This window comes from Equus przewalskii, chromosome 1 (genome assembly GCF_037783145.1).
Source record: "Equus przewalskii isolate Varuska chromosome 1, EquPr2, whole genome shotgun sequence".
NCBI lineage: Eukaryota > Metazoa > Chordata > Mammalia > Perissodactyla > Equidae > Equus > Equus przewalskii.
In genome coordinates this window covers 52,791,022-52,811,925 of record NC_091831.1, presented here as the reverse complement: position 1 = coordinate 52,811,925, position 20,904 = coordinate 52,791,022, and the positions used below count along the sequence as shown (strand labels likewise).

Genomic DNA, 20,904 nt, shown 5'->3' with positions numbered 1-20,904 from the left:
TATCCACATCTTTAGTCAACATTTACATGCTTTCCAATTCCTATCAAACTGGTTAGGTGGCTATACTTGATGGAGTATCTGACCTACTCCTGACTCCTGAGTGACCCTCAACTCAAGAAGAACTGGTTACTTTCTTTAGCCTCTTAAGCACAGGATCTGTTAAAACCCAAACTTAGCATTAGCCCAATTGACATTAAAGATAACGAGAGTTTAGTTGTAATCTAAGGTTTAAAAAAAGCTTCTGGTGAAGAAAAATCATACACAAACCACTTTCGAAAATGTGGAAAAAACTTCCTTTCTTAAAATACATGCCTCTACACAAATACAAAGAAAAGGAATAAGAAAAGCCATAAACATGGATTCTATCCTGTTCTGTGCCGTTCATTTGGTACTACATGACCACAAAGTGAACTTCCCTAAATTGAACTCAGATCTCAAACCGCTGCGAAGTCCTCCCATCGGACATTTGTACCTGTTGTGTAATCCAAGCTATAGTCATCTACAGTCACCTCACAAATGAGCACGACAACTCTTTTCTAGGCTTTACCCAATCTAAAGTGAATTTCATATTCTGCTTTCAAATAATCTTTTAACTCTTCTCCATTACACAAAACTGATACCACTGACGGCATACTACTTGCCAGGCACCATGTATTCTAGTACTAGGGATACATCAGCAAACTCATCGATGCTCTTTAATTAAAACTAAATTTGTGGGGCTGGCCCTGGGGCCGAGTGGTTAAGTTCGCCCGCTCTGCTGCAGGCGGCCCAGTGTTTCGTTGGTTCGAATCCTGGGCGCGGACATGGCACCGCTCATCAAACCACGCTGAGGCAGCGTCCCACATGCCACAACTAGAAGGACCCACAACGAAGAATATACAACTATGTACCAGGGGGCTTTGGGGAGAAAAAGGAAAAAATAAAATCTTAAAAAAAAGAATTTAAAAAACAAACAAAAAAACCCTAAATTTGTGCTTATTTGGAAATCAAAACATTCTATCTTCATATTTCTTAAACCACTTCCTTCATTTCTTTGTTCAAATCTTTCTAGTACCTCCAGTATCTCCAACTCAGTAATTTCTTTTCATGCCACTTCCTAGAGCTAGAACAATCTTCTTTATGTGGAGAAGTCTCTCTTTTTTCGTAGACACCCTGCATGTTACTATTTCATTAATGAGGCTGAAAGGTTTGGTCTCCTTATTTTGTATAGCAAACAAACAATAACAGAAATTAAATGACAAAAATAACAACCAGAACATAAAAAGTAAACATTTGTAAAAGTACTTAAAAATATTCCCTTTAGGGGCCAGCCCGGTGGCCGAGAGAAGTTTGCGCGCTCTGCTTAGGCGCCCCAGGGTTTCGCTGGTTCGAATCCTAGGCATGGACATGGCACTGCTCATCAGGCCATGCTGAGGCGGCGTCCCACATGCCACAACTAGAAGGACCCACAACTAAAATATGCAACTGTGTACTGGGGGGACTTGGGGAGAAAAGGAAAAAAAAAAAAAGACTGGCAACGTTGTTAGCTCAGGTGCCAATGTTTAAAAAAAAATTCCTTTTGTTCTCTTCTCTTGGTGTGGTCAGCTGATTAGAGAATGTCTAAATACTATCTTTGCACAAGAAAACCAGAGAGGTGGAAACTTTATACTATTTTGGGCAACTCACCAACAGAAAAAGAAAGCAAACATGTGCCACAAGAACTACTACCATCACCTAATTTAATTCTGACATCAGTAATTACAGCACAAAACCAGCATTCTAGCTGGTTGGTACCACCAAGCCCTCTGCCTCTTATGAAGCATCACTAGTTGTTTAAAGAAAAGCAGTTTGGGATCACTCTACTCCCACTTTTGAGAAATGGTACAGTCTCCACCAATTCTGACTTTGCTGGTTTTTGCTCCCTAAAAAATATATAACAGTGATTAAACAAAGGGCAGTTGATCTATCAATTGAAAAGACATTGGTGTTAAAATTCCTCATCATGAGGGGACTGTTTTATGTTAAGGAGACTAAAGAGAAATGACAATTAAATGCTCTGTGTGATCCTTGATTGGATTCTATATTAAAACAACACTGCTACACAACAATAATGCTAATAAGGCATTATTGTGGCAACTTGAGCAATTTGAATATTAACTGTATTTTAGGTGTTAATATCTTATCAATGTTATATTTTTTAGGTGATATAGGTCTTGAGGCTATATATGAAAATGCCTTTGTTTAAGAGACACAGTAATTAGGACTGAAATGTTATAATGTCTTTGACTTACTTTTTTAGAATAAAATTTTAATTTTAGTATAGATTTAGATTTACTGAAAAATTGTGATGATAGTGCAGATAGTTCCCATATACCACACACCTATTATTAAAATCTTACATTAGTACGGTACATTTGCACAATTAATGAACCATTACCAATAATTAGTATTAATTAAAGTCCGTACTTTTTTCAGATCTGCTTAGTTCTTACGAATGTCTACTCCAGGATACCATCTGGGATGTCACTCCATTTACCACGTTACATTTAATCATTATGTCTCCCTAGGCTCCTCAGAAAGTTTCTCAAGCCTTTTTTATTTTGGTGACTTGATAATTTTGAGGAGTGCTGGTCAAGTGTTTTTTTAGAATGTCCCTCAATTGGGATGTCTGATGTTTTTGTCATGGTTAGACTGGGGATACGGGTTTTGGGGAGGAATATCACAAAGACGATGTGCCATTTTCATCACATATCAAGGGTACAGCGTATCAGTATGGCTTATCACTGATGACATTAACCTTGATCACTTGGCTGCAGTAGTATTTGTCAGGTAAAGTTACTAAACTCTCCCCTCTCAATCCTGCCCCTCTTCTCATACCATACTTTTTGGAAGGAAGTCACTATATACAGCCTGTACGTACTTATGGAGTGGCAAGTTATGCTCCACCACCTGAAGGGTGGAGTATCTATATAAATTTTTTGGAATTCTTTTGCATGGGAGATTTTCCTATTCTCTCTTCATTTATGTATTCAATCATTATACCAGTATGGACTCATGGATATTTATTGTACACTTTGGGTCCTAATCCAATGCTACTTTATTTTGTTGCTCAAATTCTGCCAGATTTGGTCATTGGGATCTCTTTCAGTTGACTCCTGTGTCCTTTTGACAAACCCCCATCACCGTTATTTTTATTTTTTTTGAGCACTTTGTTTCTTTCTGGCACTAGCTGGTCCAGGCTCATCTTGTATACTTCTTACCCCATTCCTAGTCAGCCATTTCTCCAAGGAGCCCAGGTCCCTTATATTGGAGAATATATTTGAAACCAAGATGTGGGTGCTAGGTCTGCCTCACTACAGGAGTGTTGTTGATTCTAGGTCTTTCTATGTCTATTTTATATCTTAATCAATATTTTCTTAGGTTATTGCCCTTTGATTTTGTTTATGAATTTTGCTAGTATGCATATGTTGCATATTTGTGAACTTATCTAAGTATTTGCATTTATATTAAATAAGCCTTTCTTACACTGAGAGCAAGTAAATATCTACATCTCTCTATATTTTAACTTCATTAATAGTTTATTTATCTTATTTTTTGAAAGAGGAGGGGCAGCAAATCCCTAGTGACTTTCATATCCCTCACACAAAGCCAAACCCTGGGCTTGGGGCTGATTGCCACCAGGTCAGAGGAATCCTAAGTCTTCTCCTGCTGGGATTTTTATCCTCACCAACTGGAACACACATCATTAACAATTTCTGCCTTACCTAACAATACTACCCTGTGAATGCTACTTCATCAGAAGCCAATCCCAGACTCTGAATATGGGACTTGTTAGCTGTGCCACAGAATACAGGGCTTTTCAGTTTAATACAGAGGCCCCCAAGAAGGCACAGAGGGTTTCCAGCTAAGTCACTTATAAGAAAGCAACTGACCTTAAGAACTGAGATGTAAACAAGAACACAACTCCCAGGTCTGCTATGTGTTCATCTTCACTGCTGACACAAGGCATAATCTGATCATAGTAAGCCATCCTAGTTATAGTTTATATATTCAAGTTAATAATTTCAATCCACTTTGTATTTCCCTTTAGAATTTGAACACAATTAACGTATTATCTTCCATATGTCCATACAATCTAATACCACCGGATTTAAATTCAACATGAGATTCTTCATTTCAGTCACTGGATGATGGATCTTTGACTCCTCCTTCCCCTGCTACAACATCCACCCAATCTGTAACCCAGTCCTGTTGGTTCTTCCTTGATCAGAGTCAAAGCATCCATTGTCCTCTTATTTTCAAACCTGTAGACAATGACGCATTTAGGCTCCTGCTATCTCATCTGACTTAACACTCCCAGCACATGCCTCTGGCTCCACTGTCAGATCAATTTTACTAATCTACCTGCAGCGCTGCCTTGCTTAAAGACTTCATTAGCTGGCCTCTTTACCCTCTTGCTGACTAGCCCTTGTGGGGGCTCATCAGAACATAATTTGAAAACTACTACCTTATGTAAATCATATGTTCTAACATGGTTTCCTCAACATGCCTCTTGTATTTCTATTTCAATCTTGGGCATGTACACTTCCTGCCTGCAATGTCTACCTCCTTCCTCATCTTTCCTCCTCTCCCTCCAGAAGGATCACTTTAGCTTCCTCTCCTTGCTTATGTGTAACCTCCCATTCCAACAGTGAGAAATATTTACTTAATTGTTCAATTGCAGTGCACATGTATAATGGTTTCAGAATTAATTCATATCTTCAGGGGATACAACTTTATCAACCAGAGTACAGTGCTATGTACAGTTCTTTTTTACTTTAGTCTTACAGACTCCAATCATTTCCAAAGTTACTTAGATCAGCACCTTTCTTCTCCACTCCCTTGAAAAAAGTTGTTTAAAACACTTGTAATACAGTTAGAGTATTTTGTCACATTCTGCATCCCATCCTGTATCCTTCAACCTCCTTAATGACTTTAAATTTTGCATATATTAAGGTTTACTCTTTGTGCTATAGTTTTATGGGTTCTGATAAATGCATAATGTCGTATATCCATCATTACAGTATCACATGGAATAGTTTTATTGCCCTATAAAAATCCCTGTGATTTACCTGTTTAACAGCCCCCTAACCTCTGGCAACCACTGCTATTTAAAATCTCTAAGACTTGTTTTTTCCCGAGTGTCATACAAATGTAATAACATAGCATGTAGACTTTTCAGATTTGCCTCTTTCACTTAGCAATATGTATTTTAGATTCATCCATGTCTTTGTTTGGCCTGATAGCTCATTCTTTTTTTTTTTATCACTTAGAGTGTTCCATAGCATGGATGTACCAGTTTGTTTGTCCATTCACCTAGTAAAAGACACCTGACTGCTTCCAGTATTTGGTTGATTATGAATAAAGCTTCTATGAACATCCACATGTAAGTTTTTGTGTGGACCTAAGTTTTCAATTCAGTTAGATAAATATGTAAGAGCATGATTGCTAGATCCTATGGTAAGACTATGTTCAGCTTTCTAACAGCCAAACTGTCTTCCAAAGTGACTATACCCTTTAGCATTCCCACCAGCAGTGAATGAAAATTCTTGTTTTGCATCCTTGCCAGCAATTGGTATTGTCAATTTTTATGATTTTAGACATTCTAATAGGTGTATAGTGGTATCTCATTCTTATTTTAATTTGCATTTCCCTAATAACACATGATGAAGTACATCTTTTCATATGTACATTTACCATCTGTGTGTCTTCTTTTGGTGAGATGTCTGTTCAGTTCTTTTGCCCATTTTTTTAATTGGGTTGTTTGTTTTCATGTTATTGAGTTATAACATATTTTTTGTAATATATTGTTGAATTTGCATATATTTTCTTTTCTTTCTTTTTTTTTGAGGAAGATTAGCCCTGAGCTAACATCTGCTGCCAATCCTCTTTTTCCTGAGGAAGACTGGCCCTGAGCTAACATCCATGCCCATCTTCCTCTATTTCATATGTGGGATGTCTGCCACAGTGTGGCTTGACAAACAGTATGTAGGTCCACACTTGGAATCTGAACCAGCGAACTCCAGGCTGCCAAAGCGGAATGTGCAAATTTAACCACTGTCCCACTGGTCTGGCCCCTCATATATTTTCTCTCAGTCTGTGGCCTGTCTTTTCATTCTTTTAACAGCATCCTTCACAGAGAAAAAGTTTTTCAGTCCAAATTGTTAATGTTTTTCTTTCCTTGATCATGCTTTTGGTGTTGTATCTAAAAATTCATCATCAAACCCAAGGTCACCTAGATTTTCTCTTATGTTTTCTTCTAGAAATTTTATAGTTTGCATTTTATGTTTAGATCTATGATCCATTTTGAGGCCATTTTCATGAAAGGTGTAAGGTCTCTGTTTAGCTTCATTGCTTATACACAGCTTTTTTTTTTTCCTAATTGTCACAGCACCATTTGTTGAAACAACTTTTAAATGGTTCAGTAAAACCAAGAGTAACAAAAAGCTGTTGCCATTGCAAAATACACACACCCACACAGATAAAGCAACTGCAACAAATTTTCAATAGGTGAGTTTAGGTGAAAGATAAATGGGTCTTCACTGTACTCTTTCAAATTTTCTGTGCTTTACCATTTCTCAGTAAAAAGTTGTGAAATACTTTTACAAAGAAAATAGGGAAGAATGAAATCCATTTCAGAAGCATTTTCATTAAATTCTTTGTTTCTCAAAGGGTTAAGTTTCAGTTAAAGATTGCAATTATGTGGAAAACTGGATTATCTAACAACTGGATTAACAAACTACCATATTCCTAGAGAAAAGAACAGTAGCAACTAAAGACAAGAATATTAAAAATATTTTATATTAAAAAATTCCTACCATAATTGTAGATCCATCTATTTCTTCTTGGAGTTCAGTTGGTTTTTTCTTAAATACATCCTCTTGTAAATATGTAACTAGATTTGTTTTGTCATGCTAAAATCTTCTTTTTAACTAGAATTGTTTGTCCATTTACGTTTATTGTAATTCTGATATATTTTGGTTTAAATCTAACATCTTATTCTGTGCTTTTTGTGTCCTACCTGTTCCATCTTTCTCTCTCTCTTTTTTTTTTTTGTTTTTTGTCTTTTGTCTTCTATGGAACAAATGTGACCTACTTCTTTAGTTCTTTAGTTTCTAGCTTTATGCTGTTAGACTGTTTACATTGGATGGACCCTTGCTTTTGTTTTCTGTCCCAACATGCCCCAGGAGAAAATGAAAACCAAAAACTCAAGGTCACTAGGCTTCAGAAAATGCTTTTAGGTGAATGCTAGTTTTAGTACTCCCTTTACCTTGCTGGTCTTTTGGCCTTTGAGCAGTCTGTACTTCCTAGTCAGCTCAGTGGTATATATAAATTTTTAATAACTGAAAAGGCATTTATTTTGACCGTTAGAGGAGATCATCATCAAACATTTCCAATTCCCAGCCATTTTATACATACATATATATATATATATGTAGTATTTTCTTTACTTAATATTCTTTGGTTGTCAAGTTTTTGATTGATTATGTTGCCAGCCAGTATTTTTTCATTTTATTTATAAGAACACTCATGGTCTTAATAGCTTTTATTACTAGTGTATTTTAAAAATGTTATGAAATAAGTATTTTATATAGCATTTTTTCTTGTTTTCATTGGGAGGGTCCATCACAGTTACACTTTTTTTCAAAAAATTATTTTATTGAGGTCATGTTGGCTTGTAACATCACGTAAATTTCAGGAGTATGTTATTATATATCTGTTTCTCTATAGACTACATTGTGTTCACCACCAATAGTCTAGTGTTTTTTTTTTCATTTTGAGGAAGATTAGCCCTGAGCTAACATCTGCTGCCAATCCTCCTCTTCTTGCTGAGGAAGACTGGCCCTGAGCTAACATCCATGCCAACCTCCCTCTACTTTATATGTGGGATGCCTGCCACAGCACGGCTTGACAAGCGGTGCATAGGTCTGCACTCAGGGTCCAAACTGGTGAACCCTGGGCCACTGAAGCGGAATGTGCAAACTTAACCACTGCGCCACTGGGCTGGCCCCCCAATAGTCTAGTTTTTGTCTGTCACCATATATATATATGAACCACAGTTATATTTTTGTCCACCAGGCTGCTGAAAATGAAACTCTAAAAGTATAAATTGCTATTTATACTTAAATTTTCAGAGGCTTTGTTTAAAAAGGACAATCAGAACAACCCATTAAAAAAAAGAAGGGATCAGTCTCTTAGCTACTTCTGGGGTTGGAAGACAGAAGCTGAGATATGGGAGTTCCCTATATCTGATGTGAATTATGTGAATTATTCACCTAAACTATTTGTTATACATGACAGTTGCTAACATGATTTGAGGCTTATGGTAAAAGAGCTTTTCTTAAAATGGTAATCTCATGTTCAGAAATAGATTTTTTCCTTGAAATGTATAACCGTTCAATTTTTAGGCCAAATTTGAAAATCTTAATTTCTATTCAATCCTCCAAATTTAATATTATAAAATAAAAAATTAGGAAGCTCTAATTCTTTCCCCAAAGATATATAAAGAGGATAGAAATGTGGTTCAGCATTACATAATGTTGCCACCCACTCCAGAAACAGAAATGAGTGCCTAGCAACAGTAAAGGGTCATCTCAGGAGAGTGCTGATTGCTCATTGGAGCATTCTAAACACAGATGCTTTTCCATCCTTATCATTTCCAGTCCCTGCTAAACACACATTGGTTACCTTGGATCCCAGAGACATGTCATGAAAACCTTCCTTTTATGACAATCAATAGCTGCTGCTTGGGGCCGCCTCTACCTTTAGGTTACATCCTTGAAGAAAAGGCAAAATAAATTTTGAAACATTATAAGAAAATACATATTTTGTGTAAGAATAGTTTCTGTATTCTTCTTCCCCAGTGATCATATTTCTTTTAAGATATGAAATGTTAGGGTTCTTGTTGGTATTTTTCTGACCTCACCTCCCATACCGACAGGTTTACCAGCAAGGCCAAAGCATCTAACTCTTAATAAAGAAGTTATGCATGAGTGTGTCTAATATTATTTTGCTTATGCTTATGGATGCTTATGGTAGGAGAGCTTTTCTTAAAACAGTAATCTCATGTTTATGAATAAGTTTTTATTTTCTTTAAATGTATAGTCATTCAAATTTTAGATGAAATTTGAACAGTCTCAATCCTATTTAATCCTAAAGATTTAGTAGTACAAATGAAGACTTGGGAAGCTCTAGTTCTTTTCCTCAAGATAAAGGGTGGTTCAGCATTACATAATGCTGCCACCACTCCAGAAAAAGAAGTGAGAGCAGCTTTTCCTAGGTTTCTTGGCTATTTGCATCCCCCTCCCCTCTTTGGTGTAAAGTCCCTTATCTACTTTTCTTTATGTATTCTGAATAGGAGCCATTTGTCACCTTCAAATATTATAAATATTTCCTCCCATTCTGCCTTCTTTCTTCACTCTCTTAATGGTGCCTTTTTATGAAGAGAAGTAGTTGATTTTAGTCTATTTCAATTTATCATTATCAGTCTTCTCTTTTATGACTAAAGCTTTTCTCCCCCCGTTTAAGAATGTTTTTCATTTCAAAGTCATAGATATTTTTCTGTATTTTCTTCTAGAAACCTTACTGTTTTACTTTTTATCTACAATCAGACTGGAATTGATTTTTTGTATATGGTCTGAATTGGGGCTATGATTATGTGGATATATGGATATCCACTTGACACAGGACCATTATTGTAAATAACAACATTTCCTCTGCTCTGCAGTGTCACCTTTGTCATAAAACAAGCATCCATATATGTGTGGGACTCATTCTAGCTCCTATGCTCTTTCATTGGCCTATTTGTCTATCCTTCCCCAATACCATATAGTCTTAATTACTGTAGCTTTATATCAAATCTTGATATCTGATTAACTCATCCCACTATTAATATCTGATCAAGAATGTCATCCCACTATTTTTGGTCTTTGCTCTTCTGTTTCAAGATTTGTCTTGGCTATTCATGGTCCTCTGCATTTCCATATACATTGGTCCTTTGCATTTCCATATACACTTTAGAAATAACTTGTCAATTTTCTTCTCTTCTCTAGTATACTTGCACCCTAGGTGAACTCAACTAGTTTCATCACTTTGAATATTCATAGCCAATATGTCAAACAATCCTCTGCGTTCTATCTTTAAAATAAATCCATCATCTGACAACTGCTACAAATCTGGTCCAAGTCACCACCTATCTCTCATTGGTTTACTAAAACAGCCTCCTGACTGGTCTCGAAGCTCCCATCCTTGCCCCTTCATAGTCTATTCTCCATGATAGAAAGATCTTTCAAAATAAAATCTGATAATGTCACTCCTCTGCTCAAAACCCTACTCACTTTGAGTAAATTCCAATATTGTTAACAATGGCCTACATATCTGGCCACAGTATAGCTCTGCCCAGTCACACTGACCTCCTGGTGTTGAGCAAAGTCCCTGCCTTGAGGCTTCCCTTGGTCAGCTCCTCCCTGGGACGTTCTTCCCCAGTTTCTGCAGGGCTAATACCCTCACCTCCTTCAAGTCTTCGCTCAGATGTCAACAGAAGTTGACTGAGGCCTTCCCTAACTACCATATTTAAAATTGCAAGCCACCCCCGGGGATAAATGAAAAATGTATTCCAAATAAGATGCTTTATCTTTTAACAGAAACACAATAAAGTGTGACCTATAGTCAACATAAGCAATATAAAAAAGTTTCATTTTTTCCAAATAGCTAATTCTGTCTTCCTTGTGTTTGTTAAAAGTAAGACAGCCATAGAGATTGATCTAACACATGACAGAGGATAGACTCTCCCATTAGTCATTGATCCCAGAGTTCTTTTGTTTTTTATTTTTATTTTTTGAGGAAGATTAGCCCTGATCTAACATCTGCCACCAAGCCTCCTCTTTTTGCTGAGGAAGACTGGCCCTGAGCTAACATCTGTGCCCATCTTCCTCTACTTTATATGTGGGACGCCTGCCACAGCATGGCTCGACAAGTGGTGCATAGGACTACACCTGGGATCTGAACCGGCGAATCCCGGTCTACCAAAGCAGGATGCGCAAACATAACTGCTGCGCCACCGGGCAGGCTCTTATTTTTAATTTTTAATGTGTGGAGAAAGGACTAGGTAAATCAAACAGTCTTAGCTTTAGTGGCATATAACTAAATCCTAATGTATACATATATGAGGAGAACTGGGAAGTTTTCTCAAAATCCTAAGGTGAGTAGGGCATTTCTTTTCACATAGCAGTTTTACCAAATATTACTTTAAATTTACTATGTAATATTTAATTTACATGAGAAAACATATAAAATACACAAGCAAGTTATGAAGTCTAACAACACATGCAAACCCAATATCCAAATTAAAATAAAAACATTACCAACATCTCATCTACTTCTGTGCTCCTTCCCTATCTAAAGTGCTTTGACCACTCTTGTCTCTTGGTTCGACATCTTGCAGTTAGTTGCTCCAGCTCATCATTCCTTTCCGTCCCTGAACCTGTTCTTCCCCTCATGCTTCCCACATCACAAAATGGTGACATTTCCCACTCAAATAATCCAAGCCAAGCATCTAAATCCTCCTTCCTCCTCTCATCCAATCACCAAGTTATGTCAAATTTCCCTCCTAAATTGCTCTCATATCTGTCCCCATGTCCCAAACCCCTACCTCAGCCTTAATTTGGACCCTTCTTATTTTTCATGGGGACTATCTGCCGTCATCACTTTCCCCAGGCCCTCTATTAAAAGCATTACTTAAAATCTTTCAACTGTTCATCCCTGCTTTCTCAGTAAAGAAATAATTTCTCATCAGGCTATGCGAGGGTAGACCTAATTGATCTAACTCTTCAGACTTCTCTAACCTCATCTTTTGCATCTCCGTGCTCTAATGATATCGAACTACTTGCTGTTTCCCAAGTGAGTCATGTTATTTTGTGTTTAAGCTTGGCATATGTTTTCCCTCTGATTGGGGCCTTTTCTCAAGGAGGATAACTTCAAGGAGGAAGCAGAAAGGCCATTTTTCTCTTGGAAGGTTTCCTTGCTTCCTCTAGGTGAGAAACCTCTCCTCTCTGTTCTCACAGCATCTTCTACATACTTAATGTGATACTACTAGCAGTGTGACTTTGGGCAAGTCATTAACCTTTCTGTGCCTGTTTGCTTTTCTTTCAGATGCAATAATAATAGTGACTACCTTGTTGTGAGCACTAAATGAGTTAACCCACGTAATGATGCCAGACACACGGTGCACAATCCATAAATATTAGCTGGTGTAGTTGTCCTACAATATTATGTTCACTGACTTTCTCATCTACTGTCTGTGTGCTGGGTGTTCCATTAGGACAAAAACTGTGCTAAATTTAGCTCTGTATCCCCAAGGCCTAGAACACTCTTTGATACATAGTAGATGCTCAAGAATAATTGCAGAAAGAATAAAATAAAAAACAAAAAACTCTTCTTTTAAAATCATTTGTACACACAATCTAATATACAAATATAGCCTAAACTGAGGCCAGAAAATGAAAAAGTGGCAAAAGAAAGTGACAAAGTGCAAAATATTCAATCTGACAGTTCTATGATTTTCTTTTATGGCCTTTAAAAGAATTGCAATGGCCATTTAGAATTAGAAAATTATGATAGCAGTAGTATTTTTTCTGGTGGGTTAACTGTAATCATCACTTAAACATATGTATCAGCAATTTTAATTCTCAATTTAACATACAATGATATCTTCTTTTTTTTAATACAGTTTTATTTCTATTTACTTTACTTATTTATTTATTTTTTTAAAGATTGGCACCTGAGCTAAGAACTATGGCCAATCTTTTTTTTTTTTTCTGCTTTTTCTCCCCAAGCCCCCCAGTACATAGCTGTACATTTTAGTTGTGGGTCCTTCTACTTGTGGCATGTGGGACGCTGCCTCAGCATGGCCTGAGGAGCGGTGCCATGTCCGCACCCAGCATCCGAACTGGCGAAACCCTGGGCAGCAGAAGCAGAGCGTGCCAACTTAATCACTTGGCCACGGGGCCAGCCCCCAATGATATCTTTTTATCACAATTTATTAAACCATAAAGTCAAAAAAGCAGTAACAGAAGTCTAATTTCTTTCAGTAGCAGAGGTCTCAATGTGAACATACATATAAAAATGGCCATATTTCCCAGTGTTATATTCATTTGGATTGATGGTTATTTTCCTCATTTCTGATTCATCCCTATTTTATGGAGAGCATCTAGTCCCTACTTGTTTAAAATGTATTTGCTTCATTAAAAAAATTTCTTTTCATAAAATGCTTCTGTTATTGGTTGATGGCCAAAGAGTTACCTTTTATTTATTTATATTGTTTTTAGTTTCCCTAGCAACACACAGTACTATACTTTAAATACCATACAGCTTTCCTCAGAAGAGTGACGTAAAAGAGATGTTGGGACAAATTCCAACAATTTCTTTTTAAAACACATATACATATTAGCTGCAGAAAAACAAGATTCACAAAATGAACACTCCTCCAAGTATTGTTTGCTAGAAAAAGTTTCATAATAAATGTGTGCCTGCATTCATCACTCAGAAAAAAATCACTTCTGGAGAATATATTCTCTTTTCCACCCAAATGTTTAAACCTGTTAAGTAAGATTGTTTCCCAAGAGATTTATCATTTAACAATCAAAGCAACCTTTTTAGTAAGCTAAAAGTTAGTTACTTTTACTAGTATGACTCATGATCATCTAAAAATGGATAAATTACATATTTTCCTCTTCACTTAGAATTAGTTTTACTTTCTTGTTGACCACATAGAGGCAGCTTAATCAAATCATCCTAGAATTTGAGTCAGTTAACGAGAAAAAGAGAGAAAAAAAGTGTAGTTTGCGTATGGGGAAAAAAATGGTCAGTTAAATATTTAAAGATGACACCTGCAAATTTTGTTATTCCAGCACTAAATTTAACACTTTAGGTCTACTAGTATTGGTAGAAACTTTAATATACCAGAATCCTTCTAATGCATGAAATAGCTTTAAAAAACACTTCCAAACAATAAAAGCTTGCCACGTGATCACAACATCAGAAAGATTAAAGAAAGCCAACGTCCCTTTTCATGGAGAACAGAATTGTGAGATATAATAAAGTGTGTCTGCTTTTGTTTTTAAGCCACTAAGTTTTGGGGTGGTTTGTTACATAGCAACAGATAACTGAAAGCAGGAAGGAACTCCAGGTGGCTTTGGTGTCAGTAAGCACAGGCTTCTGAGGGCATGGAAGTCAGGGGCAAATAAACGCTACCCGATGAATGGCTGGGGAGCACTGGGGGCATAATAAAGCACAGAGGAAGGTGGCGTCAATGGCACGAGGAACCGCTGGAGCAGGAGGATTGCAGGGCTGCAGGTAGTGACTCCGACTATATGTGTGGCATCCTGTACCCTTGAAGGCACCCAGAGAGACGGAAGTGAAGAGCTGAGGTCTTACCTAACTTAGAGGGTTTAGGGTTAGTAATCTACAGAGACTCAGGGTCAAACTATTAAAGTGACCTTACATAAGGTCTACAAGTTGGTGTCAAGAGAATATTAAGGTATAAAACAAAACAAGACTAATAAATTTCAGAAGCCAGTTTTTCTCCATCTTTCCCTTCTTTATAATTCTAAAAACATTTTAATGAAAGGGTTGCAACTCTGAAATACTCATTATTAATGCCTTGTTGCAATGCAGCAAATGGGGTGTTTTAAGGAACAAAGACTGATAACATATTCCTGTATAGGCCATATACACAGATATAAAGGACATTTACACGAAATATCACATTTGTGTCTCTCAGCAACCCCCTGAGTTAATCAAGAACAGAACTGTCACCATTTTAGCGATGAAGCAAAGTCACGTAACATGCAACTACTAAGTAGTAGGATGTCACTCGTACTGACTCAAATAAGAGGATAATGATGGTGTGGGGTTGCATTTTATGAAACTCTCAATTATGTAAATTAGGAATAATCTGACATTAAAAATATTGATGTTTTTACCTTATGCACAAAAACTGAAATAAATGTGAATCCAAAAAGTTATTGCAATTTCTTAAAAATAATTTCAAAGCTGGCTGAGGAGGGAATTGAATACTATTTTTATGCTGCTGCCACAGGGCAGTGCCACTTTAGCTGGAAAAAGGAAACGTCTATCCTTTGTTGAGATACCTCTATTATGAGATCTTGAACAACTTAAACTTTCAGTATAACTGCAGAGTTTATTAGCCTTAAAAAAATTTTATGTATAGAATAAATATGTTAGAATAAAGACCATCAATTTCTGTTAAGTTATATATTGGTAGATGATTGTACTTCTGTAACTAATAATTACTTCTTATTTGGGTTTAAATGCTACCACTTTGGTTTTTGCTTTAATACAGAATACAAGGAAAATTTATTTTGCTTTGTACAATGTCTCATTTTCACCTAATTGTTTAAAAAAAGTGAATTCTACTTAGTAAGCAAACTCTAGGATGCTATGGCAAATCTAGAATCATCTGGATTACCAGATAAGAGGTAATCACACCAGCCCTCCCAAAAAATACTTTACAAAGTTCAGGTCATAAGGGTATACATATTTCGGTAATTTGGGGGGGTTTTCAGTTATTTTAGGGGGGCTAGTATTTCAGTTTGTTTTGTATACATAGTAGCTATTCCAAGACCAGCACTGAAAAAGATTTTATTCATGGTTGGTATTAAAAGTTGAGAGTATAAAATAAAGGAATTTATTTTTCTGAGGAAAACTGTATTAAAACTAGTCTATGATTTAAATGATATTTGATTATAAAAAGAAACATGTTTAGCTGTTTAAAGAATGTTTTCAGTAGAAATGATTCATATTTATTGTAGAAACACTATCAAAAAGAACAAAGTAGAACTGTACACTTCACCCTCAGATCCACTGACCAGAAATAATCAGTAATAACATTTGAGGATCCAAACATCTCCTTCTGTATTATTTGTAGAGAAAGAAGACTGAGAGGAAAAGTATATAAAAATGGGATCTTAAAATATATGGAATTTAAAATAAAAATCCTAAATTACATTTTACTTAAATTTAACAGACGATAAGTAAAACTGAAAGAATAAATAAAAATTTTAGTTCAACAGTAGAAATGTCAGGACCTACGGTTATCCTTTAAGAAAAGGATTACGAAAGGCTGGCATTTCAACTCTAAACAGCATCTGTCTTTCTGCTGTGAAAGATAAAATCTGCCCCAGGCTTCCTCCCAGCTCCAGCCCCCTCCACGTTTTCATTACCTGTTTTTTTTTTTTTTAACAAAGATGTATAGCACAATATACAATGTTAATACCGTGGAAACCTTTAAAAGCATGGATAGATTTTGATGACTTTAACTAAAAGCAAACATAAAGCCTCATATTGACCAAGTTTACAAATGGTCTTTTTAAGGCAGCATAAATGTGTACTGCTGCAAATGTGCTACTCAGCCAAGCCGACAAATGAGCTGTTTCGCTGTTTGCTAGACTTGTTCATTGGGAATGCTAGCTAGGAATATGAAGTGCATTTCCAAGCTGAATTTCATGAAGTACTATAGAGAATGTTGTAATAAAATCCAGACATTCTTTCCACTACATTCCTCTCCTCTAATACTCCTGTAATTCAATCTAAAAAGACCAGTCAAGTTTATCTGGAAAGATTACTTCTTTATAGGCCACTAATGTTGCTTATTGCTAAGCTTTAGATATTTTCTAGGTACTCAGATTTCCTTGTTTTAATATCATCAAATCGCTGAAATCCAAACTAAGGATATTTTACAACTTTCGTTTCCTTGTTTTAAAATAGTAGCAATGCTTGGCAGCTCAATTCTGTGATAGTTTCTTGACACTACTATTGCTCAAAAAAAAAAAAAAAATCATCACCAAGTTTTCCATCTCATAAACCTGCAGTGTAATGGTTTTCAAACCTGGTAGCACATTCCAATCACTTGGGGAGCTTTCAAAAATAAGCATGTTCAGGCCCCACCCCAGATCAAGTCAGTCAGAATCTTTGGGAATGGGGTTCTGGGAAAGGCATTTTAAAAACTTTTAAATACAGAATAGTGCTTTGTGAGCTCTTGTTCTAAATGAAGAATCCAAAGCACCTCAATGAAAATAGATACCCAATTTATCATGTGTTCAGTTATAGCGAAAATAATTTTAAGATTTTTAAGAGGTGAAAGCTATCACTCTATCAATCATATTTCTCAAATTAAATAGGAGCATCAATTTTCAACATTTGTAAAGCTACAGAACTGCTTTTTCGGTTGAAAGCTATAATTTTAAAGTACTCCATCATACAAAACTCCTTTTTCAAAGGTGAATAAAGTTATGAAATTTTGTCTGTTTATTGGGAAGTCTTAGGATTAGTTTGAGGGATTAAAACTTAGCAAAACATAAGACTGTGACAAAACAATAATAAAACAGGAGTCTGGCTAGGACAAGAATCCGTCTAGGAGTATACAGGGAATAAACGGTCACTGATTTCAGAGCCCATTTATAGGCTAACATTCTTTTCTTTGGCTTTTTTTTAACCCAGCTTCCAAACCTTTTAAATAGGTTTCTTGTTTATATTACAGAAGTTCCATTTTATCTCATGAATTTCTAATCATCTTTAGTAAGAAATGTTCCATAGTAATCCACTTCGTTTATCCCACCTGTACATGATTGGGCTCTGGGCAGTACTCCTTCTCTTGTTACAGAAGCTGATTGATGATTCATCTTCTAATTTCCTTCTTCTTAAATCATTCTCATGGACTCCTCCAAAATTCCTCAATCAAAGAGGCTAACATTTTTCACATTAAAAAAAGTTGGCAATCCTGTTGGTATTTCTGGGAGACTGCTGGGGTAAAGACTAAAGTTAAATCTAGTAGATTTACTTACTTTGCATTCTCAAACTGGGAATCTCTATAGATAGATCTGCATATCTACGAGCTAATGCCTCACAGTCTTGTTCCTGAGATGCTGCGAGGCTCTGAGTGTCCTCTGCTACTGACCAAATGAGCACAGCACATGGAATGACAAGGGAACAAGTGGACAGCCTAACAGGCCAAATAAATCCTGGCCATCAGTGGGTGACAGATGTCTTAGCCAGATCACCCCCACAGCAATGCTGACCACGTGGAAAACACACAACTCTCTATTTAATATTTTTAATTCTCCTCCTCTTCTACAAATGATGCTCAGCATACACAAGGAATCAGAGCTACACAGTACTATAAAATGTCAGTATTAGACGTTATCTCCCATTGATGGGTTCAAATCCATCCCAGATTCTAGGACTAATGTAACCTCCTTTGTAATAGCAGGTAACTGCTTTGAAACACATAACCTAAAAGTTAAATTAGTCTTAGGTAGGCATTAGGTAATTTCAAGCAATGTCATATTTTTGACCAGCTAAACTATCAAAATGGACAAGCAACATCATTAAGAACACAAAGCAGAAGCTGTCAAGAATATTATTCTACATTTCAACATCAACGCTATCTCTTAGGCCTGTCTTAATCTGGAAGTAGCTATAATGAAGGCACATTAATTTATACATTTTTTAGAAACTAAATTACTTTTTATAGCAATATCCCACATATCAAACAGATAAGAGAACTACCACCATCTGAAAATAAGAGGAAAAAAAGAAAAGCTCTTAAATGGCCATCCATGTACCTACTTCTAGAAGCACAAAAATCCTTTGGATAAATAAGAAACTGGACCTTCTTCATTGGACTCAGACCAGCTTTGAGAAAAAAAGGGACCAGAGACAGCCTGCCTGGCGATTTCAGAAAGGTTCTGGCCTTCTGTTAGCATACTCTTCATGACAGGTGCAGCCCGTTCCCTTCCTCCATCTGGGGCCTGGCTAAGCACTAAAACTGGCCTCTACACCAGGAAGAAGCATATGGGCTGGGATGGGGCAGCATCTCCTTTCTGTTGGTATCTGCTCCCTGTTGTCTTAGCTTGTCCCTTTAGTTACCGTAGATCTCTTGGTCCTGACTCACTGCAAGTGTTAAGCATTTTTTAAATGTCAAAGTTGATATAAAGAAAATACATGACACATACTTCTAAGTTATGAAGCATAATGAAGTGAATCAGTCATCCAACTTCAAAGTAGAATACTTCCCATACCATTCCTTGTACCAGAGCCCCTTCCTCTGCCAGGGTACTCCCCAGAACTAACCCCTAGCCTAAACTTTGTGTTTATCGTTCTCTTTTCTTTGTTGAATAACAGATTTGCCATATATGTATATATCTCTAAATTACATATTGTTTAGTTTTACCTATACTGGGGCCTTTAAAATGGTATCAGATTACATGCAATCATATCTGGCTTGTTTTTTTAAAAAAACACTAAAATTTTCCTAACATTCATCCATGTTGATGCTTGAGATATCTCATTCAGTTTCACTACTGTATAATATTCCATTATGTAAATACACTAACATTTATTTACTTATTCTTTTGTCCATGTAAATTGGTACTCTTGGTAGATTTCCGCTTTAAGAACTTTACTATAAAGTCTTGCAAATGTTTCCTGGTGCATGTGCCAAATTCTACCTAATTGTGGACTTGCTAGGTTATAGGGTGTATGAAGGATTAACACTGTAAGTTAGGGTCAAATTGTTTTCCAAAGCAGTTGCAGCATCTTATCCTCCTACTGGCATCACAAAAAAGGATCTTGTTGCCTACCCATCCTTGTCAGCACTTGGTATTTTCAGACTTTGTAATTTTTGCAATCTAGAAGGTGTGAAATGGAATTTCAATGTGGTTTTAATTTACATTTTCCCAAAAACTAATGAGTTTTGTGTATCTTCTATTTCTAGTTGTCATTGATTTCCTCTTCTAGGAGATGCCTTGTTCACTTGTCCATTTTTCTTTTAGATTGTCTATTTTCTTATTGATTTTAAAGAAGTCTTTGTATCTTCTGACTGTCATCCTTTGTTAGCTATGTATGTTACAAAACTGGCTGCATTTCTGACCCTCATTGGGCCACAATTCTAGTGCTGGCTTCCCCCATCACACCCTCCTCCTCTGCTCCTGAACTACTGAGGAACTAAGAAAATAATAATATGAGTTTTCTAAATAGAGCTTTAAAAAATATATATCCTGAAAGGGATATTTAAAATAATTAGGTATTTTTTCATATGGATTGGCAAAGATAAAATTATTGTCAGGGATGGTGAATGTAGTAGAAATGGACAATCAACTACCATTGTTGAGAGCGTAAAGGGAATCTTGATCTTGATAGGGGTGCTGATACATGAGTGTACACATCTGACAAAACTCACCGAAATTACTGTACGTAAATTCTATCTCAATAAAGCTGATTAAAAATGTGAAAAATAGGGGCCAGTCCCAAAGCTGAGTGCTTAAGTTCGCGCGCTCCGCTGCGGTGGCCCATGGTTTTGCTGGTTTGAAGCTTGGGCGCGGACATGGCACCGCTCATCAGGCCTTGCTGAGGCGGCATCCCATATGCCACAACTAGAAGGACCCACAACTAAGAATGTACAACTATGTACTGGGGGCTTTTGGGGAGAAAAAGGAAAAGAATTTAAAAAATCTTAAAAAAAATGTAAAAAATAATAGATGTAAGTCATAACAAAGGGAGGTGGTATAGCATATAGGCTAAGGTCTGGTTCTAGAGCTGGACTACCATTCACTTAGTAAGCTACATAACCACCTTGGGCAAGTTATTTTGCAACTGTAAGCCTCAGGGTTTTCAGTGGCAAAATGGGGATAATAGCAGTACCTGTACTATTAGGGCTGTTGCGAGACATAAACAAATTAGTTTGAAAGTGCTTAGTATAATGCTTGATGCAGAATGAATGTCAGATGTACGTGAGGCTACATTTATTGACCGTTTTCTCTACGGTTTGTTGTAGAGTCTGAAAAGTTCTTTCCTACCAAATCATAATCA

The 20,904-nt window shown here is 36.5% G+C and overlaps 1 protein-coding gene across 3 annotated transcripts in view; it reads right to left on the bottom strand.

The window, feature by feature from the left end:
- REEP3 (receptor accessory protein 3) overlaps nucleotides 1-20,904 on the bottom strand; it is a 96,157-nt gene that overhangs the window by 63,298 nt on the left and 11,955 nt on the right. The window contains exon 1 of one of the 3 annotated variants that reach the window (XM_070563578.1): nucleotides 17,880-18,024. The exons of the other annotated variants lie outside the window; for them this stretch is intronic. The gene's annotated coding sequence lies outside the window, so the exon portion shown is untranslated. Of the gene's footprint in view, nucleotides 1-17,879; nucleotides 18,025-20,904 lie in introns of those variants that run through there. 3 annotated transcript variants of the gene reach the window in all.